Source organism: Rhipicephalus sanguineus, chromosome 11, assembly GCF_013339695.2.
Source record: "Rhipicephalus sanguineus isolate Rsan-2018 chromosome 11, BIME_Rsan_1.4, whole genome shotgun sequence".
In the NCBI taxonomy this organism is placed as follows: domain Eukaryota; kingdom Metazoa; phylum Arthropoda; class Arachnida; order Ixodida; family Ixodidae; genus Rhipicephalus; species Rhipicephalus sanguineus.
The window spans coordinates 20,746,291-20,771,816 of NC_051186.1; the positions used below are offsets into that span (position 1 = coordinate 20,746,291).

Genomic DNA, 25,526 nt, shown 5'->3' on the forward strand with positions numbered 1-25,526 from the left:
TAGTGCTCATTGCGTTCTTGTAAAATTAGATAGCAAGCACCACAACCACAATTGACGTTGCACCGACATTACGCCTGCGTAGGCTGTCTTTCCAAACAAGTTTATAGACCTGGCGTGGCTCAGTGGTAGAACACCTGATTGCCACGCAGAATGCTTGGGTTCGATTCCTGCTGGGATCCTAATTTTCATTCTTTGCTTTGGTCAAGTCAGCGCTGACGATGTTGGTTTTTAACTCTCGCATTTAAGTTACCAATGTCTGTTCTCGCCGTTCCTGGGTAGATGTAAACTGTCTATCACCTGTGGCGCATACCCGTACACCGCGGCCCGTGGCAAACGGGTATGTGCCACACGTGTCCAGTGGGAAGGGTTTGACGACGTACGCGACAGGATTTTCACATTAATCATGTCATGACCCGACAGTCATATTCGTCAAATCCTCTTACCCTCCCATGTCAATTTTGTTCTACATTAGGTTAAGGAGGCGAGCATGAGAGCACCCAGACGTAGGCGGCTGATAGATAGATAGATAGATAGATAGATAGATAGATAGATAGATAGATAGATAGATAGAAACGCTCAAAGTGCCAAAGGTTCGCTAAGAAATGCTTCGCATTTAATACGCTATAGCAACAGTGAAATACGGCTAGCATACGCCGCCGCGCTGACATGGCGCGAAGGATTGGCGAATGCGAAATTGCGGAGAGCCATCAGGGGGAGAGTGAAAGAAGAGAGGAAAATGTGATGTGCATTTTTGAGGAAAAACTGGTATGGCGCAAAGAGGACGAAGTGAAGACACGAATTAATTTATTCATTTTTATTGCCATCAATATTCAATACTCAAAATACTTTTAAAAATTTCATAAGATGAATTCTTGGCCAATCCCCGTATGAGCCGTGTGGCAGAGGGTACTACTATACTACTGTCAGACACGGGTGCCGTGATGTGCACGCGGCTTTTGTTTAGCTTGTAATTTACGTTTTAAGCCTTTCCCTGCCAATGACGAGCTGAGCTTGTCCACAAAGTTTGTACCGCTCCAACCGATGACGAACTGGGCTCGTCCACAATGAAAAAAGCGTTTGCAAAATTAAGCTATACCCTCATCCCATTTTGCTGAGTTTTCTTTGGCTTGAAGAGATGGTGCAGTTAAAAAATTTAAAGGGCCCCTCACCAGGTTTGACAATTTTGAGCTAACGAGCGCAATGCATACACTGGGCGTTCACGATCACGTCTGCCAAAATTTGCAACGCTGCGCGCCGCGGAAATGGGTCAAATTTCAAGCTGAACGCTGCTTGCCCTTCCTCTCGCGGGCGCGCGCTTTAGAGAATGAGGGGATGACGTGCATGAGAAAATGGCTCTACGTAGATCGTAGTGCTGTGACGTCGCTACTCTACGTAGACGACTGTGCTCTGACGTCGCCAACAGTAGCACGTGACACGGCGATAATTATTTGACACGACATGTGTAGTTTGTGTAATTTGTTGCTTGAATAGATTAATAAAACTTGAGAGAAATAATGAGACACACAAATGGAATGTGTGCGTCTTTTTAATTTTTTTTTCGTGAATTGCAGTGAGATACGGGGCTAATGTGACTCCCTTTCCCATGCGTTCGTGTCCCCGCGGTTAGCGCATCGAGCAGACGCCAGCCCTGGAAACGAAAGTAATGTTCTGGTGCGTTCGAGCACTCATTATGCTCATTTATTCTACCGCGTCCAAGTAAACATTAATGCGGCACTGGCTCGTGATACCGCCACTCTCGTGCCCGTACAAATGTTTCAACTTTCATGCCCGTCCCGCAGAAACAGGCAGTACACCACAGAGAACGCCGACAAAGCGCCCACGGCCGCTACATAAAAAAAAAAATTGGCCGCGTATCTGCGTGCTTCGCTGCAAATGTCGTCTAAAGACGAAAGAAGAGGCGCTGCGTGAGATATGGACGCCATCTGGCAATACGTCGGGAAACGAGTGCTGTGTTGCGGGCTGGTAGTCTCGGCGCAGCAGCAGGCGAAGACCGGCGGTGACCAACGCGACCGGCGGGGACGCCAGCCAGCCCGAACACGCGGTTTGGCGCGAAGCGCTGAAGCAGAAGAAACGTCCGCACTCAACGAGTACTCTCCACACACTCTTTTCTTTACACGTCGCCCGGGTACAACAGGAATGCCGGAGCGGCGCCCCATGGCATTCGTTCAGTGCAATAGAGAACCGAAACGCAACAATGAGCTCATGCAGAGGGCACGGAGGAAGGCAAGTTTCAGCGCAGCTTAAAAAACTAGAGTTTTTAGAATTACGTATGTATGCATTTTCTATTAAAGGAACACACCACCTAATAATTACCTAGTGATGTTGCGCCTCAGATATGCGTGATATTTACTTTTTGATCGACAACGTTCACAAGTATGAACAGCCGTACCAGTTCACGATGGCTGGCCCTTGGGCAAGTGGTTCAACTTTGGCCGAGTGGCTGAATCGAGTGACGTGCCGACAAACAGAAAGACAGACAGACCAAAATTTCTCCGTTTAAGTATCCCAAGAAAGACTATCGTCTTTAAAAAAGGTAGCGGCCGTGCAACGCCGGTCGCGTGCTCGGGCTGGCTCGGGCACGTCATGCGCACGTAACCATGCATGCGCATGACGTGTTTATGCGTATGTGTCAAGTGAAGAGGGCAGGGAAGGGATTTGGCTTGCTAAGGCTACACGGGGCGAGTGGCAAGGGTTTGAAACTCGCCTCCTCGCATCATGGTTTTGCGCCGCTACAAATTATTGTTTTTCTCAGCTTGTAATGAACCGATTTGAAAAATTCTTGCGGCATACTGCTCTTCATTCGGCACACAACAACTTTGAGCGTCTAACTAAAATTTGCTATGTGGCCTGGTGAAGGGCCCTTTAAAGAAAACACGCCCAAAGCATGCCTCTTGGTCGAAAAAGGACTTGATTCTGGTAACCGGAATTAGAAAATGTGTTACTGAACAAAATTTTCGCCGCCGAGATAAATGGCCCAATTGAAAGATTGGGTGCTGAAACTTGTTGAAACAACCTTCATTTCAGCCAGACTAGCAGAAAATAATGAATTTAATGCATTTTTCGCAAATTGGCGCGTCTAGCGGCCGCGCCGCGAACTAGAGAGGAAGTGACGCGAAACTCGCCGGATACTGACTCGCCAACCATGCTCGCTGCAAAATCGCTTACCAATCGACATCGCAAGGCGCCACCCGCTGCCGCGCGTCTCTCTCAAAACGTGTTCTCACGGTCGGGAACATGGAGGAAGGAAAAATAAGGAGAGGCCCTGACGTCACATTCGTGAAGCCTCCACATCGCAAACACCCGCATCGCCTCCTAGCGAAGGAGCCTCGAAACATTTCGCGATTTCCGCCGTGTCGTTTGCAAGCGCATGCGCGATTCGAGCCTTTTTTTTTTCCGCCGTGCAAGCGGCGCCGCGGCGCAGTCGATTCACGCATGCTGCTCCTTGTGTGTGTTCTTTAGGAAAGCTACGCAATGCCCAGCTGTTGTGTATGGTTGCGTATACCCGGTGCAAATCGCGTGCTCTGCGGAAAGTACCGGGCGTCACTTTTCATGTGTACACTCTAAGAAAAAAAGGACTAAAAGGGGTAGGGAGGTTACTCCTTTTGGGGATCAACTGATTTGCCACAACCAATAGTCCTTTTGGGGATGAACTGCAAGGGGATAAACAGTTAGTCTTTGAAGGATGAACTGCAAGAGGACTAACGGTTGGTCCTGTAAGGAGTAACAGTTGATTTTCGGAAATGGTCCCTGAAAGAGCAAATGTTACTCTTTTAAGGAGTATCGGTTGATCCTCAGAAATGATCCTTGGGAGAGCAAATCGCGCTTCGCAATTGTAAAAAATGGTGGCCAAGTTCCTGCGCTCTTAGGAACGGACATTTCACGGAAACATGCCACTTAAATAGTGCTTTAGAAGTGGTACCCAACTTATATGTATTAACTGCTAATAATGCATTCAGTGAGCGCTTGCAAGCAATAATGCTGATCATTCGAATTTACTTTGCCGAACTTGAGAGAAATTGTGTATACCGGCTTCAAGACTTGCCCTAGCGAGAATATTTAGCTGCGTGCCCTGATCTTTCAATCCTTTAAAACACTTTGAATCCCATGAACAAGGTAAAAACTTGGCGAGAAGTGGCAAACCACGACACGGGAACACAAGTCACATGAATGACACCAAACACACACGCATGCACAGTGATTCAGGTTACCAACGGTTTTGATTTCTTGATTGTGTAAGTTGCAGATAACCTACGGTGTTCTATCAAGTATTCAAGGAAGAAAGGAAAACACGATTCTATTAACATCAATCTTTATTTTTACGAAAACACCACAAAGGAACGAATGCCATCATTTAGTTGGTGTAGGGCCTGTTCCCGAATTACTAGGGCGAGTCCTACCTGGAAGAAATACAAAAAAGAAAATTTTGTTACAAAATAAAGTAGCTAGAAGAGAACGAATTAATCACGTAAGCCCCAATTTTTGCGCAGTCGCATGCTCAAGAGCATGCGACGCACAATGCTTTTTTAGTATTGATGTTATATATAATACAATGTATCAAGGCAATGAAAATAATAAACTTGCCTTCAAAATTAGCAGAAGCACGTTGTTTGCAGAGCCAGTAAATCCAGAAATTGTTGATCACACCTCGATGTGATGGCGTCCATCTCTGAAGCTTTGCAGAAAGGAAGCTGCGATGGAGTCTTGCATGCAAGCTGATGTGTCCATTTTTCCGCAGGAAAGTTACGATGATGGGTCCAATAAACAGCCGGTACACAGAAACAAACGCGCATGCGCGTCCACAATTGCAGCACATGCAACGAGGTATGTTCTTCAGAGCTGCGTTGATAGTCTGCGTAAATAGCGGCACTCGCTGACCCCGAAACAAGAGCAAGATAGATCACAAGTGACGAACACGACCCGCACTCGACACTCCGGCGAGCGATACTGAAGAAGAAAGAGTGCGGCGCGGAAGGATACCCAACATAAGCGCTGAAACGTCCGTCAGAGTTACACCATTGTCACCGCCAGTGAATATTGGGAAGCTTATTGGTGAACTAAGTTTCAAGTCCTCATAATTGATGACGCAATATAAACACCCTACAAATTTATTCATCTTTCCTCGCGTTATTTTCTTGATCGCAGCAGTAAGCGGGCCGACGCGCCGATGCCTTCTTGTCATCTGTGCAGTGGGCATTTGGAACACGCGTTCGCCGAATAGACCGATCTCATCGCGAGTTGCACTACGCCACCGCTGCCGCCGTGCATGCCGGTACTTGTAGTACTCGGTACGTTCAGCTGCCTACAGCTGGTGCATTGGCGAGCTGCATTAACGAGCTTTGGCGGCTTTATTTGGATGAATTGCGTTGGTTGGGTTGACGTGCTGTGTGCTAGGATGCTACAACAGGAGCCTGGAGTAAAAGGACTCGGATTTTACGTGTGCTCAAAGGATTTCAAGCTCTGACGGGAATGTGCGCGACAGTCAACGAAGTCGGACAGAGAGGCAACTAACGCGCACTTTCTTGTTCAACGTGTTTGTGAACTCCCTGTGCATGATGCATCGTGGTTTATAGCAGTGCCCTATTGCGTCATAACAACCTTGCTGCGCGAACGATGGACCGATCAGCGACAGCAAAAAGTTCATATAACGTGAGCTCGATCCCTTTGCCGGGGCGATCGCCGCTAGCGGCGACACATTGGATACAACGTCCTTCCCGGGCTCAACAGAGATCGCTTTAATATATAGGGAGACCTAAATCGACCTCTCACCAAATGCGATGACGACTGTCAAGCGTCTAGCATGAATGAGACCTGTAATATAAGCCAAGATTATAACTGCATGCTGTGTACAGCTCGCGCCGTGGAGCGCACGGCGAAAACTCGGCCGTGCCGGCATCGCAGCCAACTCCGCCGCCGGGATTTCCCTATTCCTTTCAATATGCGATATTATTGTGAACTCATCGTAAAGCGGGCAACAGCGGTAGCAAAGCTGAACTTCTTTATGAGCGTAGGCTATTAACCGTGCACTGCTGTTTCGAAGCGATATATAGGCCTAGCGACAATACCAGCGCCGAGCCACCGGCTGAGGCCGCCGCCGCCAGCCGGAGCGAGCTACTGCTTATCCGTCGCATTGCGTGTGTCGCCAAAATCTCTTACTGACTCATCCATCCCTTGTACAGCAGGAAATATTATGCCATTCACGAGATTTTTGTGATGTTAACCTTTGGCAAGCGGCATGAGCGGCCAGTCACCGTTCAGCGGACGCGCCTCTAACCTGCTTCACGGCGACTGTTTTATCTTCATTCACGTTTAACGTATTACTGTGATCGAAGTCCTGCGTTGACAACACAGTCTACATGGAAAGTGTCGCCTCGACAAAAAGAAAAAAAGCTCAATGAGCTTCTTTTTTTTTTTTGTTCCTTCGGCTTTTTTTTTCTCCTGTGCTCTACGCAGTTTGGGCAAGTTATTTTCCGGATACTGTAGCTTGTGTCGCTTGCATGCTTGCGTTCACTGAAGAAGATATTTGCTCTCATGACGACGGGAACGTGATTTCTTTTTTTTATTACTAATAGTTAATCAGCAAAACGACGCAAGCGCATCAACCCGACGAGACGACCTCGTCACATGTAAGCACTATCAACTGTTCTTGTTTTCCTTTAGCGCTAGGATGCAGTTAACCTGAAATAAATAACATGCATTGGAGGTGCGGACACAGTTTTCCACCGTATTCAATCGTCTTGCGTGTCGAGGATTGGTGCAAAACGCCAATATACCTGAAACACGCAGCAAGCAGCCGCACCAGCAGCGCTCCGAGAACTACAACTAAGATGGCGGCAGTGCCACCGTCGGAAACTCGCGCATGCGCAGATGGTTTGGTGGGATCGGTCTATTCCTCACCCCTCAGGTCCCCGCCGCCTGCAACCCGCACCGCGACGGAGTAGAAAGGAGGGCTTCGGAACAATAGGGAGCACCTGGCCGAGAGCTAAGCTCATGACCTTTGAAAGAGGCATTCGTGGGATCTACGATCACTGCTTCGCGTTCGATGCTGAGCCTTGCTGCAAACAAAGGCCACAGAAAAAACGTCTTCCCATCAACCTCTACCCGCGGGAGTAAATGCAACAGTTCGTCCTCCCATTAGTCTTTTCCGAGGTATGTCTAGTCCTCCGAATTTGCACACGACACGCACTTCGCGACAGTTGGTCCTCTCGCGGACTAACGACACGATTTGAGGACTAAAGCTGACTTTACTCCCCCTTCAGCCGGTTTTTTTCTTAGAGTGTACGTACACGTTCGCTTCATTGCTGATCACTAATGCATGGTATTTGCATGCAAAGCTCTCGGATGTGCGCTCTGTTGCTTCTTACTCATTGTGTCAACTCAGAACACACGTGAACTTTTGTTTTTGGCGTCTGATGCGCCGTAAATAACATGCGCCGAAGGCATCGTACGTTTTTAGAGGCTGTGTCGTCCAACGAAAGGGCAATAAACTTATGTTGTTGTTATCGGACTACGCGATGTATGTATTGTGCGTTGTGCGCTCGCTGCGTGCTTGTTGTTGTGTGCGTACTGGAATTACAAACTTTACGTGCACGATCGCGTATACAATACAGCGGTGTCCTCTTTTCGACGTGAAGTTACGTCAACTATAAGTTGGCGTTGCGCCGAATAGTTACTACGCTCACTCCATATACACGAACAAAGAACCGCTAATCCGGCAACAGATCGGGAAATCGGGCTACGAGAAAGAGAAGGCCTCACGCCCAGCAGAACGCGTAAGTCACTGCTAGGTGAGTTCGAATACGATGATGCAGGGGCTGAACGTTTTTGATCACGGCACGTACCGGCATTCTGTACTGTTGCACAAAAACGCTCCACGAAGAATTTCAGCACGCAGCGCTCGGGCCTGCCACGCACGAACAGCCTGGTAAACGTCTGCTTGCAACATTTTACTGCGTGCGAACCGCACAATACGCGCTAAGTTTACGCCGGGACTACAAATCTGCGCAGAAGCTAACCACCGCGAAGAGCACGCCGCGGGGCGTCTGCTGTTTTGTTTGCCCCATACCGGTTTGTTTGCCCCATAAATCTGACGTCACTTCCGCCACACTTTTCGCAATGCATTGGAATACGATAGGGCCTCTCCTTAGTATTGCTTCCTCCATGGTCGGGAAGGTGTTCTTGAGAGGAGAGGTGGAGAAAGGGAAGTGGCAGGGCAGGAGAGAGCGTGCCGGTTGCCCTGGTTGCCCCCCTCTTGCTGGAGCATTCGACGTCACGGCCGTCGACAAGCGCACTGGCGTGCAGCTGCCGCGCTCTCACAATCCGCTAAAAATACGGCCAACTGCTCGAAATTACGTGAAATAAACGCTGTTTATAGGAACAGTCGTGTCGTCCGAGTCGAATGCAAGTGTTTTCGTAGCTTTTTCAAATTTTTGTTCAGTATCCCTTTAAGAAGAAAACGCTTGTTCGCCGAGGTTTTGTGGAAGGAATAATTTCAGTTGTCCTGCGAGTGAAGCAGCGATTGCAGAGAGCAGCATATTTTTTTCTAAATAATCGGATTCGGACGAAGACCGCGTCCGAACGTATATCGGCAGTAGACGCCGATAAGTGTAAACAACCCCCCCCCCCCCCCCCCCCCCCGACGCGCTCAAAGCTTTCTTTCACGGGCTCCCTTGTCCCTGCGCATTATTTTTTTTTATTTCAGAGACATTTCATGCACCCACCGAAGACAGGAAAGGTTAGGGCACTTTTCGTGGTGCAGTGCAATGAAGCCAACGCTCTGCATGGTTTCGAAAAAAAAAATATTTTGCTTTTATCTTGCGAATAAAGCGCCTTTAACTAGTTTTTCAGTTGTTTCAAGACACGTAGAATCAAATCGACGAAGGAAGAGAAATGCGTATTTTTGTGTTGTTCTTGGGCAAAAAACTCTGTAGGGAAAGGGTTCACCACCAAGGGGTACGCGATTCGACCCGGCCGATAGGAAGAATCCCCTCCTCCTGGTCTTTAGCGATCTGGATGTCTGCTCCTGCTCTACCCTTCTCAGTCATGCCGTGTGTCGTCTTCAGAACGCAAGGTTATCGAGGAACAAGTCAATGACATGCTCGCACGCAACGTTATCAGGCCTTCAGCAAGCCCTTGGTCTTCTCCTGTTGTCCTAGTTAAGAAAAAGGACGGGTCCGTACGATATTGCGTTGATTACAGGGCACTAAACAAAATTACCCGGAAGGATGTATATCCTATGCCTCGGATTGACGATGCCCTTGACACCTTACAGGGCGCTGAATACTTTTCAAGCCTCGACTTGCGATCTGGCTATTGGCAGATCCCGATGCACGAGTCTGATAAAGAGAAGACCGCATTTGCTACACCTGATGGCCTCTTCGAATTCAATGTGATGCCTTTTGGGCTCTGCAATGCCCCAGCCACATGATTGACACGGTACTGCGGGGCTTAAAATGGAAGACCTGTCTTTGTTACCTGGACGACATCGTCATCTTTTCGTCCAGCTTCTCACAACACCTAGAACGTCTAGACGAGGTACTAACGTGTCTAGCCAAAGCCGGTCTCCAGCTAAATACCAAGAAGTGTCGGTTTGCGAGCCGCAGCATCAAAGTGTTGGGTCACGTCGCCAGCAAGCTCGGTATTGAACCTGATCCTGACAAGGTGGCCGCTGTCTTGCACTTTCCTAAACCCACTACGCTAAAGGACCTTCGAAGCTTCCTCGGCTTAGCGTCGTACTTCCGCCGGTTTGTCCGTGATTTCGCCACTATCGCAGCACCTCTTCACAAAGTTCTGACCTCAAGTGCATCCTTCGTTTGGACGGATGGCTGTGAAGCTGCTTTCCAGACCCTCAAGCGATGCCTCACGTCAGGGCCAGTTCTTCGCCATTTCGATCCCACAGCACCTACTATCTTACACACTGACGCAAGTGGGCGTGGAATCGGCGCTGTCCTGCTGCAGCATGACCAGACTTCGCAAGAGCAAGTAGTGGCTTACGCAAGTCGCACTCTCTCTCCAGCTGAACGGAATTACACCATCACTGAACAAGAATGTCTGGCCATCGTGTGGTCTGTGCAAAAGTTTCGCCCTTATTTGTACGGCCGCCGTTTTACGATCGTGACAGACCATCATGCGCTCTGTTGGTTGTCCTCTCTGAAGAACTTGTCAGGACGCCTCGGCCGTTGGGTGCTCCGACTCCAGGAGTATATGACTACATTGTCACTTACAGGTCGGGTAAGAAACACCAAGATGCCGACGCTTTGTCGCGTTGTCCGCTGTCGCAAAATAACCATGACGCACCTACCTCCTGTGTGGCATCTCTCAGCGAAGCGACCACGCCGATGACCAGCCTTAGTCCGATAAAGTCCACTGCGCCGGATGACTTGCTTCAGTCCGCAGACCTCGCCGCGCTACAACGTGCAGATACATACTGCCGTACAATCATCGATCGGCTCACTGGCTCGTCCCGTGCTCCCAACAGCCGCTTACGACGACAGCTCGCGCGTTTCGAACTTCACGATGGAGCGCTCCTTCGGTACATTTACCATCCTCTCGGTAACCGATGGGTCCCAGTCATCCCTCGCTCACTTCGACTCCAAGTTTTAGAAGCCTTTCACGACGACCCGACGGCTGGCCACTTAGCTTTTCATAAAACCTACGATCGCATCAAGACTCGCTGCTTCTGGCCTGGCCGTTCCAATAGTGTTTCCAAGTACGTCGAGTCCTGTTCGTCATGCCAGCACCGAAAACGTTCGACATCTCTTCCCGCCGGCCCTTTACAACCTCTACCGTGCCCGTCCGCTCCCTTCGAGTTCGTGGGCATAGACTTATACGGACCTCTTCCGCTTACACCCGCCGGTCATCGCTGGATCGTTACTGCCGTAGACCACTTAACTCGCTACGCTGAGACGGCAGCTCTTCCTTCTGGTGCTGCCTCCGAAGTCACTTTGTCCTGCGTGCCATTATCTTACGCCACGGCGCCCCTCGAGTTCTCCTTAGTGACCGTGGCAAGACGTTTCTTTCTCATGTCCTCGCTGAAGTCCTACATGCCTCTGACACCATCCATAAGACCACCTCGGCATATTACCCGCAGACAAATGGTCTCATCGAGCGTTTTCACCGAACTTTTTCCTACATGATCTCTATGTATGTTCAGCCCGATCACAAGAACTGGGACACAATACTGCCTTTCGTCACGTTTGCCTACAATACGGCGATACAACGCACTACAAGCTACAGCCCGTTCTTCCTCGTGTATGGCCGTGCACCGTCTTTTGTTCTGGACACCAGCTTCTTCTCCGCACCCTCTGTCCCATCAGCGTCCCTTCCAGAAGAGTTTGCTGCCCGCGTCGCCCGCTGCCGTGAAACTGCCCGCGCCAACACCTCTACCATTCAGGCCAAGAGGAAAGTTCGTTGTGATGAGACACGTAGAGTTGTGTCTTTCCACCCAGGCGACGAAGTGCTCCTCTGGACACCTGTCCGCACACCGGGGCTCTGTGAAAAATTCGTTCACAGATACCTGGGCCCTTACACCGTGCTTGAACGAACGTCTGCGGTGAATTATCGCGTCACTCCTGTTAGGGACTATACACGCGCTATCCGCACACCCGCTCAGCGCCTGGCGGGACACCTGCCGCCCGCAAACGGAGGAGGAAAAACCGGAACGACGCCAATCGTCGCACACGGGGTACCGGTTTTTCCTCCTCCGTTTGCGGGCGGCAGGTGTCCCGCCACGTGCGGAGCGGGTGTGCGGATAGCGTGTATAGTCCCTTAGTTCGGCTTCGGACCGCCGCCGTCGCGGTACCGAGATCACCCATGTGTCTCGCCTGAAGCCCTATATCCGGCGTTCGTACCCTTACTAAATGGACGTCTTGCTGACCGCTTTCGTGAAGGGGGAAAATAGTGTGAGCGCTGACTGTGTTGGTCATCATCTTCACTTGTGCATACAAATCATCGTGATCATCATCATCGTGATCATCATCATCGTGTTGGATCGCCGGTGTTCGGTTTTTGGTACGCGCGCCTTTGCTGTAAATACAACAATCGTTCCGTATTACCTGACGTCGTCGCACAAGGTATATATATATATATATATATATATATATATATATATATATATATATATATATATATATATATATATATATCTCTCGAAAGAATGTTCCTGGCTATTGGTTTAATTATATGAAAGAAAACTAGTCACAGCGAAAAACATAACATGTTATGTTTTTCACTGTCTATAGCTTTCTTTCATATATATATATATATATATATATATATATATATATATATATATATATATATATACGGAAGAGTACTTCGGTTGCCGCAAGGTTATAAGTATAAAAGTATATGCGCCTTCATAAAAACAACTGTTTATTTTGTCTACGTTTCGACGGGAGCCCCGTCTTGTTATGTTATATTGTTATGTCCTGAAGAAGACGGGGCTCCCGTCGAAACGTAGACAAAATAGACAGTTGTTTTTATGAAGGCGCATATACTTTTGTACTTAACTTTTGTATTTCAACTCATCCCCCGAGGAAGGGAGGCCCCCTCCCGAAACTGTTGGGAAATTAATATTTATATCACTGTTGACAACGCCTCCGTTGTATTATACCCATATATATATATATATATATATATATATATATATATATATATATATATATATATATATATATATATATAGTAGTGGGAAAAGAATCACGCGGACCCCGATAGAATAAGGAATGAAGAAAGAAACTACGACTTTCGTTGGTTTGGCACTGTATATTTTCTCTAACGTTTCGTCTGGTGGACCAGACTTTGTCAAAGTAACAACTACATCGCGGTGGGTTTCCTTATAAACACGCTTAAAGCAGATACAGTGAAACCTCGGTGATACGAATCTCACGGGACCACCAAAACTATTCGTATCATCCGAAATTCGTATCACGAGAAAGCATGGAAAATTGGCATGCGACAAAAGAAAGCTGGCGTACATTTTCATTTATTGTTTTTTCAGGGCCGCAGCAACGTCAGGAAGAACCCTGAATGATTGTCAGTTAAGTTTTTAGATGTCGGTAATCATACCAGCACTCGTAAATATACGGCCCGTGCGCGCGTATTTAATTAGATAACCAGGTGCGTTGTGACCCGCGACAGCAGTAGCGCCTTCCAAAAGTACCCTTTTTCGCATGACACCGCAGTACTGCAGCGAAAGTAACAAAAGAAGCGCTTTGACGCGATGGATCCACAAAATTACAGAACCACGGTCCTGCGTTATGATTTTGTTATCGCGAAGGTGTTGGGGTTGTTTTTTGGAAGATTTACGGCCGCGCCCGCACAAGTGCGACCTCAACGGTCGCGCATGTTGACGTTGTGAGGCCTGACTCCTTCGCCAATACCGTTCTCGCCTTCTTTCGGTCCTCGTCCACCTTTTATAGGATGTCTGATGCACGGGGCAGGCACGTGTAAACACAGTACAAGGACAGCAGCCCGCGTCGACGCGTTAGAAAAAAAAAAAAGCATGGGGTTAATGTCTTCTGTAATCTAAACGCGAAGGCACACGGAGGCACATAAGAGCCTCAAAGATTCGCGCACACAATCTCGGAGGCCGTGACGCGTCTCTGAAGGTTTATTCCGACCGTAAGAAAATTGTTTTTCTTACACCGTGATTCTGACGATTTGGCGGTGCGGCGCGCATGCCCACGCTTGCGTTCCCGCGCTCGCACTTGCTTGGCGCATCTTCCGCGACGGCGCGGACAGCACCTCTTCGTACCTGGGCGGTAGCGTACGTTCGTATCAAACGTCGCTGGGTGAAAATCGGTTCGCAACAACCGTACTCCATTACATTGCAGCCAATGGGCCTTGGCCGGGACCAACGAAAAATTCGTATCACCCCGAAATTCGCATGAGCTGTGATCGTATCACCGAGGTTTCACTGTAGATAGTTTCAAAGAACTTATCGATAGCAAGAATGACAACATAAGATAGCGGTCACACGCAGTCGACATGGATTCATGCGCGCACATTTGGGACTCGTGGCAGCGAAGTCAGGTTACACAGAGTAAGATAGATTGCACACGCAGTTGATATGGCATTACACACTAGTGATATGACAGAATTATTGGATTGCACGTCACATGGAGGAAAATGGGGGGGGGGGGATGACATCAGATCTGCGCTTTATCTATTTTTTTTTCGCAGGAACGTAATGACATGCTAGCATTAAACTGCGAACAGTCTGAAATCGCAAACAGAAAATCTACGCAGCACTAAGATCAATTTTTACTTTTTTTACTTTTTAACTTCTCCTGAAGTACGCTTCAAACACATCAAGGTTAATACGAGAAGAAACTAAAAAAACTAAAAAAACAGCACAGACACCGTACATGATGCACGCAACTGAGTACGTATGCACGTAGTCTGGTACGAAAGCTGAAAAATAGTGGGTGATTACCAACGTAACCGTAGAAGAAGCACGAGCGATATTAGAAACAGGGCTGCCTATCCGGTTGAAGACCAGGTTATGATTAATAGTGCTTAGTGGGAACGCTTATAAGCGTGCCTGTGCTTTCGTTGATACCGGATGAGACGGTGTTAAACTTATAGATTAGGTAAGACTCGCGGGCTTCACGATCATGATGAGAACGAAAGCCTGACTCAAGTATAGTGGCCCGAATATTTTCAAAAGAATGTCCAGGTAAACGAATGTGTTTTGATAATGGTAGGCTAGGAAGCTTATTGGAATGCGATTTTTGGTTGTTAAACGGGCCCTGCACCCATATTTTACCCTCCGATTTTTACATCGGAACGCGTTCCTTGTATCGTCCTGAGATGAATGCAAAAAGAATTTTGGAGATAGACGCACGGAAACGGAAGTTATTGAACTTACAAATTCAAAATAAGAGCAGACGACAGAAATCGGCGTACCCTTTCGTATTTCACTCGCCAAGTGACGTGTCACCGGAGTTTTGTCTGCTTCCAATCAAAACGCTACTTACATTTTGCCATACCGGAACCCCGCAGCACATGGTGGCCTTCTAGTCGCAAGCGGGCGCGGCTCCTTTTGACGTGCACACAATCAAGTTTACTCAACACAATGCTGGTAGGTGACAAATACCAAAGACGACACCAGCAGTTGATGGTAGGTACGCAAACACACCTAGACACCTCGAGCACATGGTAAGGCAGAAATGCAAAGCACAGTGTATTGATAAAGGCTGCGCCTTGAGTAGGCCGTTCGTCAGCGCCATCTGTGTCGCAGTTTCAGATAAGTTAAAATCGATGCACAAATTGGTGTCCTTTTCGCAGCTCTAACGAGCATTAAACACATTAAAATGGGTAAATTCCACATACTGAGTGTGTCGCAAGCGTGTACTATATATTATTTATTTCCCACCAATCAAAACGAACAGCATAAGTCACGCACGCTACCTCACTTCCTGTAACAGAAATTGTCGTTGTACGACGCTGCAATCGGCGCGGAAACCCATTTCGGAAGCAAATTAAAATATCAAACGCTTCGTTCTCGCCGCTTTCGTTGGTGCCACAGCAGTCATCAAGACCCATAGAAAGCAAACGGCCGATAAAAACAACGTGCGTAATTGAGGGTGCAGGGCCCCTTTAAAGCGTAATCTAAATGAAGTTTCCGTTTGGCCAATGTACTGTTTTTTGCAGACGGTACACTCAAGCATGTATATAACGTTAGAACTAGCGCAATTAAATGAACCTCGAATGTTAAGGGAGAAGTCTGAAAACGTGCTAATGGCTTTCTGTGTCGTTTGCATATGTACGCACACCTTGCAACGTGCTTTGTTGCAGGGTGCACAGACAGTTATTTCGGGCTTATTACTTTCGATGACGTTAATAAATCTCGGAGATTTTTAGACCGTCGGAGAAGTTAAAAAGTAAAAATTGATCTTAGTGCTGCGTAGATTTTCTGTTTGCGATTTCAGACTGTTCGCAGTTTAATGCTAGCATGTCATTACGTTCCTGCGAAAAAAATAGATAAAGCGCAGATCTGATGTCATCCCCCCCCCCCCACCGCATTTTCCTCCATGTGACGTGCAATCCAATAAATTCTGTCATATCACTAGTGTGTAATGCCATATCAACTGCGTGTGCAATCTATCTTACTCTGTGTAACCTGACTTCGCTGCCACGAGTCCCAAATGTGCGCGCATAAATCCATGTCGACTGCGTGTGACCGCTATCTTATGTTGTCATTCTTGCTATCGATAAGTTCTTTGAAACTATCTATCTGCTTTAAGCGTGTTTATAAGGAAACCCACCGCGATGTACTTGTTACTTTGACAAAGTCTGGTCCACCAGACGAAACGTTAGTGAAAATATACAGTGCCAAACCAACGAAAGTCGTAGTTTCTTTCTTCATTCCCTATATATATATATATATATATATATATATATATATATATATATATATATATATATATATATATATATATATATGCGTTCGAAAACCGATAAGGTACCTGTAACTGGATGCCAGCCATGCGGCAAGGCTCGTTGCAAGGTGTGCAAACATATACAGGCAACCAACTTTGTTGAAAGCACACATTCCAATTTCAAATACTCTCTTCACTCAAACCTTGACTGTGACAGCTCTAATGTAGTATACCTTCTAGAGGTAGGAGTATGCAGTATTCAATACATAGGTCAGACAGACACGGCCTTCCGCACCCGCTTTAATAACCATCGTTCCCATGTTAATTCGCTTCCGCATCTTCCTCTGCCTCAGCATATATATTCCGAAAACCCCCCATTTGATTCCATCAAGGTTACACTCCTGCAAAGTGGTTTCTCCAGTACAAGGGAGCGTGAACAGCGCGAATCATATATGATTTATAAATTTAATACATTCAAGGCTGGACTAAATATCAATCCGGGCATACTGTCTTCAATTCGTGCTCTGGAAGATTCAAGTTAATAATAATCTTAACGGAAAATCTCTCTCTCTCATTTTTCTTTCTTTATATATTTCTTATATTTTATTTTATTATTTTTTTCGGACATCGCTTTAGGAGCACGCTGTCGGACATACAGCATGCTCACACGCGTTCCAATCTAAAGATATTCTCCACTTTCTTCATAAGCATTAACTTGAGCCACAGACCGGAGATCGTGGCCACCTGTTTTTTAGTGAATGTGCCGTTGTACACTCTTCCCGGACTTTTACTAAGTTTTTTGAATTGACTGCTTTTAAGCGCTTATCCCTTCTTGTGAAGCTTCATCCCCTTCTCCACTTTCTTCATAAGCATTAACTTGAGCCACAGACCGGAGATCGTGGCCACCTGTTTTTTAGTGAATGTGCCGTTGTACACTCTTCCCGGACTTTTACTAAGTTTTTTGAATTGACTGCTTTTAAGCGCTTATCCCTTCTTGTGAAGCTTCATCCCCTTCTCCACTTTCTTCATAAGCATTAACTTGAGCCACAGACCGGAGATCGTGGCCACCTGTTTTTTAGTGAATGTGCCGTTGTACACTCTTCCCGGACTTTTACTAAGTTTTTTGAATTGACTGCTTTTAAGCGCTTATCCCTTCTTGTGAAGCTTCATCCCCTTCTCCACTTTCTTCATAAGCATTAACTTGAGCCACAGACCGGAGATCGTGGCCACCTGTTTTTTAGTGAATGTGCCGTTGTACACTCTTCCCGGACTTTTACTAAGTTTTTTGAATTGACTGCTTTTAAGCGCTTATCCCTTCTTGTGAAGCATCATCCCCTTCTCCACTTTCTTCATAAGCATTAACTTGAGCCACAGACCGGAGATCGTGGCCACCTGTTTTTTAGTGAATGTGTCGTTGTACACTCTTCCCGGACTTTTACTAAGTTTTTTGAATTGACTGCTTTTAAGCGCTTATCCCTTCTTGTGAAGCTTCATCCCCTTCTCCACTTTCTTCATAAGCATTAACTTGAGCCACAGACCGGAGATCGTGGCCACCTGTTTTTTAGTGAATGTGCCGTTGTACACTCTTCCCGGACTTTTACTAAGTTTTTTGAATTGACTGCTTTTAAGCGCTTATCCCTTCTTGTGAAGCTTCATCCCCTTCTCCACTTTCTTCATAAGCATTAACTTGAGCCACAGACCGGAGATCGTGGCCACCTGTTTTTTAGTGAATGTGCCGTTGTACACTCTTCCCGGACTTTTACTAAGTTTTTTGAATTGACTGCTTTTAAGCGCTTATCCCTTCTTGTGAAGCTTCATCCCCTTCTCCACTTTCTTCATAAGCATTAACTTGAGCCACAGACCGGAGATCGTGGCCACCTGTTTTTTAGTGAATGTGCCGTTGTACACTCCTCCCGGACTTTTACTAAGTTTTTGAATTGACTGCTTTTAAGCGCTTATCCCTTCTTGTGAAGCTTCATCCCCTTCTCCACTTTCTTCATAAGCATTAACTTGAGCCACAGACCGGAGATCGTGGCCACCTGTTTTTTAGTGAATGTGTCGTTGTACACTCTTCCCGGACTTTTACTAAGTTTTTTGAATTGACTGCTTTTAAGCGCTTATCCCTTCTTGTGAAGCTTCATCCCCTTCTCCACTTTCTTCATAAGCATTAACTTGAGCCACAGACCGGAGATCGTGGCCACCTGTTTTTTAGTGAATGTGCCGTTGTACACTCTTCCCGGACTTTTACTAAGTTTTTGAATTGACTGCTTTTAAGCGCTTATCCCTTCTTGTGAAGCTTCATCCCCTTCTCCACTTTCTTCATAAGCATTAACTTGAGCCACAGACCGGAGATCGTGGCCACCTGTTTTTTAGTGAATGTGTCGTTGTACACTCTTCCCGGACTTTTACTAAGTTTTTTTAATTGACTGCTTTTAAGCGCTTATCCCTTCTTGTGAAGCTTCATCCCCTTCTCCATTTTCTTCATAAGCATTAACTTGAGCCACAGACCGGAGATCGTGGCCACCTGTTTTTTAGTGAATGTGCCGTTGTACACTCTTCCCGGACTTTTACTAAGTTTTTGAATTGACTGCTTTTAAGCGCTTATCCCTTCTTGTGAAGCTTCATCCCCTTCTCCACTTTCTTCATAAGCATTAACTTGAGCCACAGACCGGAGATCGTGGCCACCTGTTTTTTAGTGAATGTGCCGTTGTACACTCTTCCCGGACTTTTACTAAGTTTTTTGAATTGACTGCTTTTAAGCGCTTATCCCTTCTTGTGAAGCTTCATCCCCTTCTCCACTTTCTTCATAAGCATTAACTTGAGCCACAGACCGGAGATCGTGGCCACCTGTTTTTTAGTGAATGTGCCGTTGTACACTCCTCCCGGACTTTTACTAAGCTTTTTGAGTTGACTGCTTTTAAGCGCTTATCCCTTCTTGTGAGGCTTCATCACCTCACAGGCTTCAGAAGCAAACGTGGAGGTGGGGAGCCGACGTGAGGGGTGACAATGGGCTTGAGGAATGCATCCATGTTGTGTTAAGGCTTCAAAGCATTGGAGCTCGACTAGTGACTACAGGAATGTACCTCACCTGGACGATCTGTGTATATCAGCGTAGTCGTTTTTTTTTTTTCAGGAAACACGTGTTTTTCATAACAATGTAGATGCGCTGAGTGAAGCACAAACGAGAAACGTAACAAGGAACAGGACTAGAGATGCGCAAACTTTCCACTGCTGAAACTTTCAGCTTTTCTGAACGCGTTTTTCGTAGGTGAGGGTATGTGCACGTGGTGTGTTCGCGACCTTTTTTTTTTTTTTTTGTTCGGGAAACACGTGTAACTCTTTTGTCAGTCAAGGTATGTGCTCATGGTGTGTTCGCGACTCTTTTTCGTCAGGTTTCCTACTTCTCTCTTTTTTCTCTCTCTTTGTATGTACCTTTTCTTAACCGTTTTCTCTCCCTCTCGGCTCGGAGAACGATGATATGAAAGCGCATCGAAGCCTGGTAAATTTCATCCTGATGAAGATCGGTCTCCGATCGAAACGTCGACAAATAAACAGTTTTTTAGAAGCGTATACCTTTTTCCTATATATATATATATATATATATATATATATATATATATATATATATATATATATATATATATATATATATATATATTAGCAGCACTAACGATGGGCCAGATCACGGTTGTTCCCATGGGAGGAATAAAAATTTCGGTCTTTTATTTGAGGTTGACACATACGGTACATTTCATTTATATTCCTTGGTATTACGTGCCAAAACCACGATATGATTACGAGGCACGCCGAAGTGGCACCGGATTAATTTCGACCACCTCGAGTTCTCTAGCGTGCACCTAAATATAAGTATATACACGGGTGTGCTTGCATTTCGCCCCCATCAAATTGCGGCCGCCGTGGCCACTGGAATCGCACCCGCGTCCTAGGACTTAACAGCGAAACAGCTTAACCGCTGAGCTACACCGCGGGCAAAGCAACATTCAGATGCATGTACACACCGGATTTTCCGTCCGATGGCCCGCTACAAAGCGCAAGGCATCATTAATAATCATCACCAACAACTAATATCCTCTAGCTGGCCCGGGCCCGGGCCGGGCTCGGGCTGGGCACGGTCAAGTACGCCCGGGCCGGACTCGGGCTGGGTTCGGTCATGTACGACCGGGCCCGGGCCGGGCCCGCGCTTGGAACCATGGGCTCGGGCTTTATAAAGCGGGCCCGGGCCGCAAAATCCGGCCCGTGCAGTGCTCTAGCGCGTATATCCAGCACTACATTCTTGTTGCGCCCGCTGAGCTCGCCCCTACGACCTCGGTTGACTTTGTTCCTATTTGTGTACAACGCGAAAGTACCCTCAAGTGCTTTATGGAACGGCTCTTCAACATTGCGAACCAAGTGCTGACGAGAAAGCAGGTTCGTCTGTCGGATACTAACATCGAGATGCGACTCTTGCTGAGTGCGAACAAGGGACTTTAACAAGTTGCGTATATGTATCCTGGAGATTATTTTCTAATCAGACTGCAATATTGAATGAGCACTCATTAAACGCATACGTATCGTTCTTCTCCGTGCGGTTTCCTGTGCAAGAAACTTATTTATATTGGTGCATGTGTGGAAATTTCTATTTGAATATCTGAAGCGCAGTATTCTTAGTGCCACATGTGTTGCACTTGTAATAGACGAGCAGGGTAGTTGCAGTTAGACATGCCGGTGGTCTCTAAAAAAAATTCTTCTATTAGCGTTTCTTTAGATTCCTTCTATCTACATGCTGCCGCCGATGTCTAATTCGCAAAAATATGTCGCTCTATGTTAGCTTTCAAGTGTTCACTTTATCTTGCCTCAGGATATTCCGGCACTGTATTTTGATTAAAATTCAAATGTAACAATAATGTAAGGACACGTTCCAATTTTCGAAATCTAACTGGAACGAGTTCCTTTCGCATTGAAGGAACTTGTAACGGGAACACTATTTTTCACCAAGCCCGAGGGGTGGTTCATGTTTCTTCTCTGGTAAGGACATTTTGTTGTCGCACTTGGTAAAGGAACTCGCAGAAAAGGCAAGCTTCCTTATGATGTTCGAAGCTTGTCGTTAAGGCAGCAGCTTTGAGTGAATTCCGCCCGTTTTGCCTTGGATTCATTTTTCACGGCACCTGATGCAATTTCAAGAGAGCTTCTTCTCTGCTAGTCACTTCCACGAGAAGCTCTGCATTGTTGCACTTGGCAGTGAGGATATCCTGTGGTAAGCACTTCCCAAAAGGGCACTGTACGCTTCTTGCCGAGGGCCTTAATAAGTCTTCGAATTATTAACGAAGTCGCGAAGGAATCCGGTCGTCTGCTGAAGCCACGTGCTTTAACTGAAGCTTACGCGAGCGCCCACGGCAATTTCCTTACGCCCGAAGCGTTCTTTGAGCATGTCCACGGCAAGTTCATAATTGCTGTGTGTCAGAGACAGTTCAGTTATGTGCCTTGCCGACAAGGTTGCTCTTCAAACACTTATCAACGTTGGACTGTACATAGAACACTCGTACTGATACCAAAAAGAGCCCCAGCTGCTTCTATCGAATTTGTTCATCTCCACTTTCAGAGCTCGTCTTTTGCTCTTAGGGACACGAGTTACGCGTTCAGTGCTTGGGCGTTTGAGTGCCGGCAAAAGACCTTTTTCAAGTGATCCCAGAACACCCCTCGGGCGCGCGAAGCACTATGGGAGAAGTGTGTACGGCGAGCCCGCCGGCTGTTCCGTCGCTCGCTGCTCGTTGGCGCCGTGGGAGCACGAAACGAAAAAAAAAAAAACGCGTCGCCGCTAGTTTACTATTATTAAATCCTAAATACTACACATGTCTGAACGCACCTACATGTATCTCTACGAATGAAATGCGAAAGGAATGATGCAGTCAGTGAAGGTGTTAACGAGAGGATGTATACCGGATGTAGCAGTTAAGCGGCATGCGAGTTATCACGTGCCGATACGTGCAGTCAAAACGTGCTATCGTGAGCAATGTGAGCTGGAACACCGAATTCGTATTTATTCAATGATTACTTGTTCACAAGCCGCTATGACATTTAGTGCCATAGCGGCTCGTGATCGGGTTTAACCAAACTGTAGAGAGGTGTTAGTGTTCAGGTATACGGATGATTATTTGATTTTAATTAACAAGTCACGTGCTGTACAAAGAAGTGAGCAAATTGTAAACGTGTTTAAAGAAAAAGGGATGGGACTAGAATTCACTTGCGACATGCCTTGCTCTGGTAATTTGCAGTTTCTTGATACATGCTTTCAAGTTTCACTGCGGAGCATGTTTGCGGGCAGTATAGCCCGCGTTCAGCGAAATCGGTGTTTAATTTCGCGTCGGCGCATTCGAATATTGTTGAACGAGGAATTGTGATGTCATGATTACGCACAGCATTGGAAAAAAGCTTGCGCACATAAGATGAGCAGTAGTTTCCAGCTGCAAAGTGACCAAAGAGGCGGGATATCCTGCGTGTCGCTGTATCGGTTTGCGAAAATCTGTTCGCGTGGCAAAGAAAGATTAACACGGACGTCCTCCATCCGTAAATAATGAAGAAACTAGAAATATTGCAATTAATCCACATATGTATAAGAAGTCGCATGGCCTGACGAACGTAGGGAAGCGATGTGGGGGCGAAGGTTCTGTTTGCCGCCCCAAATAAGCTTAGTCGCATTAAGGTCGCAGGGGTCTGCGGTGGGCAAAAAAAAAAAAAAAAAAGATGCGGTCAGAGGCATGCCAATTGTTTTGTAAATTGTGTTGGAGTTAACCGCAAATTTCTCTTTCTTGTGTCCACATGTACATCGGGCAGAGCATCGAAATTCATTGAATGGATCCGTCTCATCTCGCATTGCTATGTCTGTCATGAAAATGTAATCTCATCTTCGAAAGCACAGTAATTTTGTACCATCAACCTAATCGGACAACGCGAGAAATTTCGGAGACATATCATGTCACAAATAACGCCACACTTTGTGTCAGTGAACCTTCTCAGTCGTTACAAGACAATGAATTCAGCTTTACTAATCGACTGTAAGCACGCGTCTTGGTTGTTTGACTTTTTGTGCCTCTTAATAAGACGCGCGACGCACTCCCATTCTTGTATATATGCTTTTTTTTTCACGCGTGCATTAAACTTTCAGTTGTGTGTGAGCGCTGGTTTGTTCATTTCCTTCCTTGTACTGCTCCTTTTTTTTTCGCTCTAAGTATTATTCCAACCTGCAGTTATAGCACCTACGAAGGTTAGCAGGCACTTATCGTTAGTTACATATAGGGTGCGAGCGACGCAGTGAATGTATCTCATTTCCGCAAATGCCGACTACACTTACAGTGTACTCTTTAATCATAACCTCACACTGTACTCGTCGACAATGTCGATGGAAGTTGATTCCAATTGCATCCGCGAATCATAGACCGCTCCTGCACTTCATAGGCAATCGAGTTGTATTTTCTTTTTTTCATTTATGCCGTAAGGCGCACTGGCGCCAAAAAAAAAAAAACAAATAAAAGGTGACGCTTCTGAGCCGCTCAACTGGTCCAACAGTGGGGCAGATGGAAATCGTCGCGAGGCCGTCGCAGCTAAACACTGAAGTTCGTGATTGAATTGCGCAGTAAATTGTTGCACCTTGCCAAATTCACATGTGTCTAAGAAGTCCTAGCACGGCGCAAGCGGAAAGCTACAGCGCAGGCCCGCGCACTCGTCGCGGCGGCTGCTGCGGCGTACACACATTTCCCATGAGCGCTTGCGCGCCCGTTGGTGACGTTCGTGTGCTTAAAAAAGGTCTATACATGGCTTGCACCTACGTCACTTGACGTCACTGCTGGGAGCGAGTCGGCCATATTGGTGAACAGTGGTTAGACCTTGTTCAGCGCTGCCTGGTCGCACCTGCGAGCTTCTTCCTCTACTATGGTTATATGCGCAGTTGTAGGCTGCTCTAATCGTAGCGACAGCTGGGGAAGAAAGAAGCAGCCCACTAGTATGAGCTTCTTTCGAATACGAGAGGTTATTGAAGCTCAGTGCAAGCGTACGAAAATGCTTGGCGCGAACCGTCAGAGGACCTGGCTGGCGCGCAGGAGGCGTGCAAATTTCGACGAACAAAACCCCAACGTTCGTGTGTGTGGAGCGCACTTCGTAGCATGGATGCTCTTGCGTTCGTAGGAAAGCCGTCCGCGTTGTTCGACGAGACGAACCCAGACTGGGCGCCGCCGTCTCTACGGCTCGGCTACAGCTGCAAGCATGCAGGCCCTGCGCGACATGAGTGCACGAAAAAACGGCGTCATGAAAAATGGCAAGCGGAGGCCGAACGGCGCCGAGCACAGGCCGATGCGTGTTGATGAAGCCGAATGCGGTTCGCTCCCGATGACGGTCCGCATGCAGTGAGTAAACCATCAGCACTACGTTCACACACACGTACTGCATCCTTCTATGTTTATGACATACTGGACAACACAGGAGACGTGCGATCGAAAAACGCGCTGCGGCGTGTGCACCTCGCAGCATTCGCACGAGAACTAAGCGCGAACATCAGCACTTGTTGATTTAGCAGCGTTCGCGCATCGCTATTTCAGAACTCGGAGCTGGCGAAGGGGCCATTTTCATGAACCATTCAACTTACCTTGCAATCACGATCAAATTTACGGTCGCGAAGCTCGTTTTCAGACAGGCTCTTTACCCAGCCGCTGGTAAACTAGTCGTGCGGTTCCATTGATTTGTACGCCTTTATTTCGCCCAGAGTAACCAGGTCAGTGCTGAAAACCAAATAGTCCACGATGTCCTCGTACCTGCGACACGTCTGGGAAGACGGAGATGTTCGATGACGTGTCCGTTCCGAGTCGAAGCGTGTAGGGATCCACTCCGTCGCACAACCGCACCTTTTCCTCATAGCGAGAACTCGCTTGCCCTATCAGTTCTGAATAGTGCGCCGCATTTAACGGCTGCCTTGTGCCAACCGGCGGCATGATGCACGAGAAACGGCTCGCGAAAAAGAAAATGACCGTGGGAATGCGGTTCCGTCGAACTAGGGTGGCTAGTCGTACTGAACACTGTAGTCGTCCTACGGCTGGTACGTGCGGCTGTTCACCAATATGGCCGCCGCAGTAGGAC

At 47.0% G+C, this 25,526-nt stretch overlaps 1 protein-coding gene across 1 annotated transcript in view; it reads left to right on the plus strand.

The window, feature by feature from the left end:
- LOC119373689 (uncharacterized) overlaps positions 1–25,526 on the plus strand; it is a 79,326-nt gene that overhangs the window by 49,549 nt on the left and 4,251 nt on the right. The gene's annotated exons all lie outside the window — the stretch shown is intronic.